The sequence below is a fragment of the Octodon degus genome, unplaced genomic scaffold, assembly GCF_000260255.1.
Source record: "Octodon degus isolate 3935 unplaced genomic scaffold, OctDeg1.0 scaffold00170, whole genome shotgun sequence".
NCBI lineage: Eukaryota > Metazoa > Chordata > Mammalia > Rodentia > Octodontidae > Octodon > Octodon degus.
In genome coordinates this window covers 3,989,719-3,999,267 of record NW_004524746.1, presented here as the reverse complement: position 1 = coordinate 3,999,267, position 9,549 = coordinate 3,989,719, and the positions used below count along the sequence as shown (strand labels likewise).

Below are 9,549 nucleotides of genomic sequence, written 5' to 3'. Positions count from 1 at the left end.
CTCTCTCTCTCTCTCTCTCTCTCTCTCTCTCTCTCTCTCTCTCAAATAAATAAAAATAAAAAAATTTTTAAAAATATTTCCTGTGCACTTACTATCCTTCCAAAATTTGCCTAAATGAGGACAGGAATTACAGAAAATATTGCTACTTCAGTGTTCTCTGAAATATCAGGTAGGCAAATGTTGGAGGAATATAGATATTTAAATGTTCTTTCAAGTACTAGAGAGACAAATGTTAAGAGATACACAGATCATAGCAGTGATTTCCATCTCTTTAAAATCAGAATAGAGCTCCTAATTATCTTATGAGTGTCAAGAAGTTTTTGCAAACAAAAATTAATATAAATGTCCTGAAGCTTTAGAAGTATATCTGTATAGCATTTGTCATCCAAGGTATTTCAAAAATTTAGTTGTCACAGTCTTCAAAAATCTACACCAGGTAGGAATTTCCTAAGTAATTTGTCCGTAGATGTCATAGGCACCAAAAGCAGACATGCAGCGACTTTCTAGTTTTCCAGGTTCTTCTGGAGCTTCCTGGCATTGTGTCATCTCTATGTAGTGTACCTTCGAACTGGTTTCTCCACTTGGGGCTGATTTTGAGCTTTTAGCACATACTTGAAGCCTGCTTGCCTCTTTGCTATGTGTGTGCTTTTACTGAAAGCCTAGGACTTTCTTCTCAGCCTCCATAAAATAGACTTAGGGAAGTTGACCCTCTCTGACATCTGAGAAGTTTATAGAAAAACTTTTCCCTGTTTACATCCGTGCTGTATCTGTGTGGTTGCAAATTCTGTTTCAAATACAGAAACTGTCATTTTGGGAGGAAATAGTTGTTTTTATTTAGGGAAACCCCAAAAGGACCAACCATTCCCAGGGGAAAGCAGCAAACCTGCGTAGAGAATTCAACCTGCTAGTCCTCTGTGAAGTCTTCTATGTTGATGTTCAAAGACAGGACTGAGAATCTTTAATCCATGAAGCAGTTGAAGAGCATTTATTTTTATGTGCAAGCCTTTAAGACAAGAATAAACCAACAGTGGAATGTTTGGCAATCCCAAGAGCTTCAAATTAAGAAAATATAATGCAAAACATTTTTGTACTGTTCATGACTAGCCCTAAAGAACATTAGCTCTCCTTACAAGTCCTTCAAAAGAAATATTAATGGTTAGAGGCTATCTGGCAAAGCAAAAGTAATAACTAAAGGAGACTGAAGCTTAGAGGTACTACCATGCTACACTGGTTACTTAGTGATAATTATAATCAGCAGTTTGGAGCCCTATCTAAGTTTTTATATTACTTTTTAATCTTTAAAGGATAACAAGTTAATTCTTTTATATTTGACACAGTTTCTTTTATCTATTTCATGCAATATATACAACTTTCATTTTGTTTTCAAAAAACAGGAGTGAGAAATTTGGTACTGCTAAGTAAGATTAAAGTTGAAATGACAGAGACAGTATGGATATAGCATTGGTAAATTTTTGTAGGTATTTGTAAATATTAGCATTTCAGTATAGTTGTACTCAGTTCTTTATTTTATTAAGCTTCTTTCTGGGTATTGTGTGTATAACAAACTGCTTTAAAATTAATATATTTTATGTATTATTATTATTTGGTTTATCTCTCTATATATAATATTTTAATAAAGAATAAGGCTCTTTAGTATAGTCTTGACCATGAAGGTGTGACAGTTTTTTAAAATTAGATACTTCAAGCTATTGCTTTTGACTACCTTGCTCTCAGAAAGAAAAAAGGAAAATGCTTGTGAGACGTTGTCTTCTCTCTTTATTGGACTATATTGGGCTATTTTGCTGAATTCAATCACCTACAGTATTTGAACTGGCATCAGGTATGAAAAGGTCCTTTAAAGACTTCTCCAAATATAGCTTCTCTAACAGCAGTGGAACACCCATTTCTGACAAAACAAAACAAAAAGGGGGATATAAATAAAAGACCTTTTTTTTTTCCTTTAGGGAAGGGTCTACAGGGTGTTCAGGGTCTCACTACTAGATCAGACTCTTAGTGATTCTCCTGTTTACAGCCTCCCAAAAGCTGAGATTACAAGCGTTCATCACCACGCCCAGTTTCAATCACCACCTACCTCAGCATGCCCCAGGGGTAGGGCCAGCACAGCAGGCCTGAGGATCAAACACCAGACCCCTGTAAAGTACCATTTTGTAGTGAAGGAAAAAAAAAATATATATATATATACAAGATAATTAGGATAGATATACAGCTGCTTTCTCTTAGTTCAATGAGAAGAAAGGCTTATATTAATATTGTTTTCACAAGATATCATGTCTGCATCTTGTCCTCTGGATAACTACTATGAAGACAACAATATCCGATGTATTAATTATTGTAACTGTCCTACTAACCTGTTTTGAAATTCTTTCATTGCTATTTTATCTTGTTTCTCATTAAAATGAATAAAAAATTTTTAAATAAATTAGAATTAAAACAAAAGATTACAATCTCTCTAATAAATATGGATGCAAAAATCCTCAGTAAAATACTAGCAAACAGAATGCAGCAAACCATCAAAAACTTTATACATCGTGGCCAAGTGGGATTCATTCCAGGAATGCAGGGATGGTTCAACATACACAAATCTATAAATTTCATACACTATATCAATAAAATCAAGAGCAAAAGCTACATGTTCATCTCAGTAGATGCAGAAAAAGCTTTGGACAATGTCTTCTTTTTTGAAGTCTTACTTAATGCTAACATGCTTGGTAGATTTTCCCAGAAGAAAATAATGTAAGTTTAATATACTTTACCTTCTGTGGATATGGAGGTTTAATGGTACGAATACTTCATGAAGGAGATTCAGGTGTTCGAGGACAATTTTATACTTTAACTATTGAAGCTTTAGCAAACTTTGCAGCAGCCAAATGGAAGATGACTATTTGAAAGGAAATGGAAATATCTATGAGACTATAAGTGATAGGATGAAGGTGAGTTCCTTTAGGAGGTTTTCCATATTTTAAAAGTTATCATTGCCAGCCTGACCCATTCTCCTCAAAATTTCTTTTTTCACAGAGTATGAGCTGTCTTAGATATGCCAGAATTTACTCTCTCCTTTTTATGTCTGAAGAAGGATTTAACTGCATTATTTCTTTCTTTCTTTCTTTCTTTCTTTCTTTCTTTCTTTCTTTCTTTCTTTTTTTTTTTTTTTTTGGCAGAACCAGGGATTGAACTCAGGCCCTTGCACTTGCCAGGGAAATGCTTATTCTATTGCGCCATCTCCCCGGCCCCACATTATTTTTCTATCACAAAAACAAGTTTTATTCAAGGTACTGGATAGAGACTCCCAAAAGCTTGGAACGATAAAACAGGACTTACTTTGAAGAACATTTTCTAATTATTCTGTTAAAATTCACATCATGTCATTTTCTAATGTAAATTATTTTAAAGGCATATTTGATAGATTATTTGTAAAACTTCATAAAGGTTAAAGGCAATTTTCACAGTATAATCTCCTGCCTGTCCCAGAATGGTCTTGTATTGCTTTTCCCTTCTTCCCTTCCTCCTTTTTTCCCTCCCTCCTTCCCTTTCTCCTTTCTTCTGCTTTCTCATTGTTTCCTTTTATTTTTCTTTTGCTATGTTGTGCTATGCAGTTGGCTATGTAGTTGATTTTTTTTCTCTTTGTAGTTTCTGATTTTATCTGGATATTAGCATCAAATTTTCTGAAATTGATTAAAAAATTGATGTTCAAACTTTTTTTCAGTCAGGTGTTTTCATAGGCAGTACAGCTAAATACTAGTTCCATGGACACTAATGAAAAAGGTTAACGTTCTGTATATACTTTATGAAAGGTACTATATTCTTTCCAGTGTTAATATGATTCATTTTGATTTTTGCTGCAAGAATATTATGAGGACGTTCTTAAGTTCATGTTGAGTGCTTACCCAGAGTCCTTGTGCTTATTGGAGTTGATGTCCAGGCCAGAAGTTGTTGCCACCTCTTACACTATGTAACCACTCTCCCTGTTCTCTACTGTGAGAAAGGTTTCAAATACTGGCTCTGATTTTTTGCTTGCCTTTTTTTTTCTTTTTTTAATTAATGAGTCTTTTTTCCACAGTTTCATGTGAAACTGCTCAGAAGAATATTGCGGTGGTTAGATCTTTACTTTCATTGAGGTGGTCATCTTTGATGTATAGATATGCATAAAAATTAGTTTGGTTTTATTGTTGAGAAAGAGGAGTGGTACGCTGATGTCTCAAGGGGCAGTGTGGTTTACAGCACAAAGTTGTTCTTACCTCCAAAGTGATGCCATAATTTCACTCATAGCCATGCCCATATTGCTTTGGGTATAACCTCAGTTGACTCAATTTAGATTCCTCAAATTGACATTTCAAATAAAGTGCTTTTATAGTTTGTGAAAACTGAAATGGTAATATCTACGGCATTTTGCATAAACTCTATTGATCATCCAGCTTAAATGGATTTATTTTCATATACAGCAAATTTATCTTAAAACCTAATACATGTGTTTAAAAAAGTTTAAAACCTGTTCTGATTAACCACTAACATTGAAATGGAAGACAGACTATAGCAAGCAGGGAGATAGACATTTGGGAAATAGGCAGGAGATCTGGGAATGTTATGAAACAGTAGGAGGAGGGAAGAGGAACGAAAAGGATCAAGGGGACATATGGTTATTTCCCAGTTTCTCATCATAAATATTATTGTGTAACAAATACATACCAATAGAAATGTTTAAAGGAAGGATTTCTGCTTATACAATTATGAAATTCTAGCAAATACTCTTACAATGAATTGTTTAAAATGTTAACTTGATTCTAACAAAACAAGCTGTAGTAAATTTTATCATTTAGGTAAGCCTTTTGTGAATCAGCCTACTTAGGGGAACCTTTTGTACTTAAGAATAGTTGAGATCCTTGTGTTCGTGAGCATGATGATTGGGGTTGATACCACTGTGGGGAATGTGCTTCCCTCCAACTGTGTTAGGACCTCAGCACATACAATCAGTCTGGTGTGGTGCTATGTACTGCAGGGGTGAGGGGTATCAAATCATGGTTTGCCTCAGAAATCTAATCTTGATTTTTTGTTCTTTTCAATAATTACGTAAAAACAGTGGAACATATGCAAGAATATCAGTCACAAAATTGCTTGTAATACCAAGATTACAAATAGCCATGAGGTCTGTCATCAGAAAAGTGATTGAGTAAGTGATGATAGACCTTTGTAAAAGGAATATGTTGCAATCGTAACAGAATTGTGTAAATTCATGACTGGATAAAAGAAGTTTAAAACAAATCATTACATAAAAAATAATGTATAGAGTAGTTTGAATATCCTTATTTTAAATGAATGCTTGTAGGTACACATTCAGTCTATCCATAAGTGTATAGACACTTGTAAGTCCCTCTTATAACATGTGCGTAGGCTCCCTTCAAAGCTCATTTGTTTTCATTGTTGCTACTACCATTTGTGTTAACCATTCACTAATCTGTATCTTCACTTACAAAGGCCTGTTAGAATTAGAGAGTTGAATTTACCAAAGTAAATTCCTTCATATCTTACAGTTTGGATCATGCTAAATGTTATGACACAAACCATCCATGCTTCCATAAAAATTTAATGTCTAACTAATATATATCAGTATTATGTAATCTTTAATATACCTGAGTCTGAGAAATGAAATAGAAAAACGTTGGACATTTTCAATATCAAAATTTGCTTAGAATTTTCCATGAAATACTCTGGAGTGCTCTCATTGATGGGAATGCCATATCTAAAAACCATTTATACAGTGTTTAATAGCTTCAGTATTTTATTAATTTATATTTATATGATTGATAATCATACCAGTACTTCTTTTATTAAACCCAGTTCCCAATTTTAAGAGGTTATTACATTATTCAGATTTTTAAAACTTAGTTTAATTTTTAAAGAGAATATAGGTAGTAAAAAAATAGAAATAATACAGAATTTCACTAAACAAAATAGTATGAATTTGACAGTATTTGTTGTATTGTGTATTATCTTTGGCTTAGTTGTTCTGATTACCAGATAAATGGAAAAGGAAAGGAAAGAAGAAAATAAGTTATAAGAAATTAAGAGAATAGGAGCAAAATAAAAAGAACAAAAGAAAAATAAATAGCAAAGAAAAATGACCAAAAAAGAAGACAAAAGAAAAAGCTTTAGTTGCTCCTTTCCCTAACTTGCCATCTTTATCTTTTGTAATCATTCTTGATTTGAAGTTGACATTGTCAACTATTCCTATCTTTCTCTAATTTTGGTACCTGTCTCTCTTCTGATTCCAGATGAACTTTAGTAATATTTTCTTAAGATGTGTCAGGTGTGCTGATGGAATTTTAATTGGGATTGCATTAAATCTGTATCACAATTTTGGGAGTGTGGACATTTTCACAGTGTTGGTTCTTTCTGTCCAGGAGTAAAGAATATCTTTCCATTTTCTGAAATTCTGTTTGATCTCTTCCAAGCAGTATAATTTTCACTATATAAATCTTTCACTTTCTTTGTGAGATTGATTCCTAAATATTTCTCTTTTTTGGACATTACTGTGAAGGGTGTGGTTTCCCTAATTTCTCTCTGGGTGTGTTCCTTGTTTGTGTACAAAAATGTTATTGATTTTTTAGTGTTGACTTTGTATCCTGCTGTGCTACTGAATTTGGTGGTTGAATCTATCAATCTCTTGGTCGATTTTTTGGGGTCTTCTATGTGAAGTATCGTATCATCTACAAATAATGATAATTGAACTTTGATGAATTGAGGCATTTACATTGATGGCTATAACTGGTGTGTATTGGCTTATCTTTATCATGTTATTTTATGCTCTAGGTTCTGTCCTTTTTTCCTCTTCAATTACTTGCTCTGCTTGATGGTTCCTTTCTGTAGTTGTCCTTGAAGTTGTACTTGTTTCTGTCTCTTCAGAGAGTATCTGCTAGTACTCTTTTTTGGGTTGGTTTGGTGGTCATGAATTTCTTCAGTTGTTCTTTGTCATGGAAGAATCTTATCTTGCCATTGAATTTAATAGACTGTTTTGCAGGGTACATCAGTCTGGGTTGGAGGTTATTTTCTTTCTGGACCTGAATAGTTCACTCCAAGCTCTTCTTGACTTGATGGTTTGTGTTTAGAAATCTGCTATGATTCTGATGCACTTTCTGTTGTAGTTTATCTTTTTTTTCCAACAACTGTTTTTGTTACTGAATTTCTGGGCTCTTGGTTATTCTGTGTCTAGATATAGGGATATTTTTATTATTTCTTGTTGGAGTTCTGTATGTCTCACTTATTTGTATATCAGATTCTTACACATGGGATATTTTTTGCTACTACTTCTGAAAACTAGTCTTTTTATGTCATTTGTGCTGACTCTTGCCTTTTCATTGATGCCTATTATCTTGTAACTGTTGAATTGTTATTTCCTGGTTCCTTGTTAGTTTTAAGAGACATTTCCTTTCACATTCATTAGCTGCACTGCTGTCTTCGAGGTCTGAAAGTCTATCTTCAGTTTCATTGAAGTGGTTTTGCGAGCTTTCAGTGGGATATTTTAACTTCCTAGATACCCATTTGAATCTGTTTCATGCATTCTAATTCTTTCCTACATTGTTCATTCAATATTTCCATCGGTTTTCTATTGTTCTGCATTTTTATCTATGTATTCTTTAGGTGTGCTGAGCAATTCTTTCATGATTGATGTCTTTTTGTCTTTTTACCTGAGAGATTTGTGTATGTGTGTGTGTTTCATGATTTTTTTAAAGGTAGTCCTGTTTATTTGTGTTGGGGAAGTATCATATCTTATAGGTATACTCTGTGAGTCCTGTTGAAGTACTTATTTTATATACACAAATTTCCACTGGCTCTGCTCCTACAGAAAGGTTTGATCATGCTCATCTTAATCAGGAACAGGATGATGACTAGAATAAAGATACCAGCAGGTCTAGGCAAAGGATATGGTTCCTGAATGTAGGTCAAAGAGACCTGAATAACAGTAGCTCACAGAGCGTGGACACAGCTGTACATTCACAACTGCAGGCTGTTTTGCCTGGCACTGGAGGACAGCTGCAGGTCTTTCTGATCCACCCACTGTGTACTCTAATGTATCTTTATTCCCTCTTGGTCCCTAATAATGAACTACGGAAGGGCATCCATCTACCTTATCACCAAAAATGAGCTACTCAGTTCAAATTCAGTTTTCTCAACAAATCTCTGCAGGACTGCAGAAAATAACTTTGTCTATTGCACAAAACTTATGGTAAGATTTTCTCTTTCTCAAGAGAATATGTGAGTCAGTACTACCCAATATCGGTTGTTTGAGTGATAAACCAAAACTTTTATATAGGCAAATATTTGTGATCAGTGTTAGGTCATTTTAATCTTAAAGTGGCTAAATTATGAAAATAATTTGTAATTGAATTGTTTGAGTATAACATAGAAATATTTATGGTTATTTATAATTTGGAAAGACTCATTTGCATGTTTTACTTGGATCTTTGCATGTCCTGTGTAAAATTAATCATGCATTTGGACTTACATGTCATTGTTGATTATTTTAATGATCTTTTTTTTTTTTTTTTTTTTTTTTTTTTTTTGTGGAACCGGGGATTGAACTCAGGACCTTGCTTACACTTGCCAGGGAAGCGCTTATTCCACTGAGCCATCTCCCCAGCCCCTGATTATTTTAATAATCTTATAATAGCTTGATGGTAACTTGATGCAGTGGTCAAGCCATATAAAGGAAATAGATTCTGTAGGGCCCCAAAATACAGATGAAATAATTTTACAAGCATATTCAGAACAGTTAATATCAAAGAAGTTTAAGACTTCACCACCTGATTTCAGAAGAGATTTTCCTTTTTTGCTGAGAAGAAATATAAGTTGAAATTTTCTGTTTCCTTTTTGTTTTGATAGAAATTATAACATTTTCTAAGACCACAATAAGTAAAGTAATAACACATACTTGAGGAGATAGAACGATGAGGTATAAAGCTCAAAACCCAACCCAAGTTTATATAATTTAATAAATACATTTTACTTTTAAATCTAATATTGGAATAAATAAAAAATGAAAACTGTCATTTAATATCATTAAATTTCATACAGCTTGAAAATTTAAATTAAAAATTTCAAAAGAAATATGGATTTAATGTTCATACAGTCTCTGATAAAGAAGAAATGCTTTGAATAGAATGTCAAAATTAAACTTTAAGGTAGATTGAATTAGCTACATATTGTAACTACATATTTTAAAAATTCATAAATAAGAATTAAGTAAAAATAATGGATTAATTTAGAAATTATCTATACTTTATTGAATTATGTGGTGTTCATAGATGAGGAACATAGGTAGAATCTACTCTAAAGTAATTCTGTAACCATGAATTTGTACTTTCTTCATGATACAGATTTTGCATTAACAAAACATAACATGGCTGTAGTTTGTGTCTGACTGCCCACCAGCTGGAACCACTGACTGGTTCTATGCATGACTATTCCATTCAGCAGCTTTTTAATAATTTTATTAGTAAAAGGCTGATAAAAAACAATTACACCAGTTTTTGCTAA

The 9,549-nt window shown here is 33.2% G+C and overlaps 1 protein-coding gene and 1 non-coding gene across 2 annotated transcripts in view; both read left to right on the top strand.

Annotated features, from left to right (window-relative positions):
- Cadps2 (calcium dependent secretion activator 2) overlaps positions 1-9,549 on the top strand; it is a 575,996-nt gene that overhangs the window by 282,833 nt on the left and 283,614 nt on the right. The gene's annotated exons all lie outside the window — the stretch shown is intronic.
- LOC111813198 lies at positions 4,895-4,996 on the top strand. Its single transcript, XR_002818518.1, has one exon. It is a non-coding gene; the product is annotated as a small nucleolar RNA U13 (small nucleolar RNA).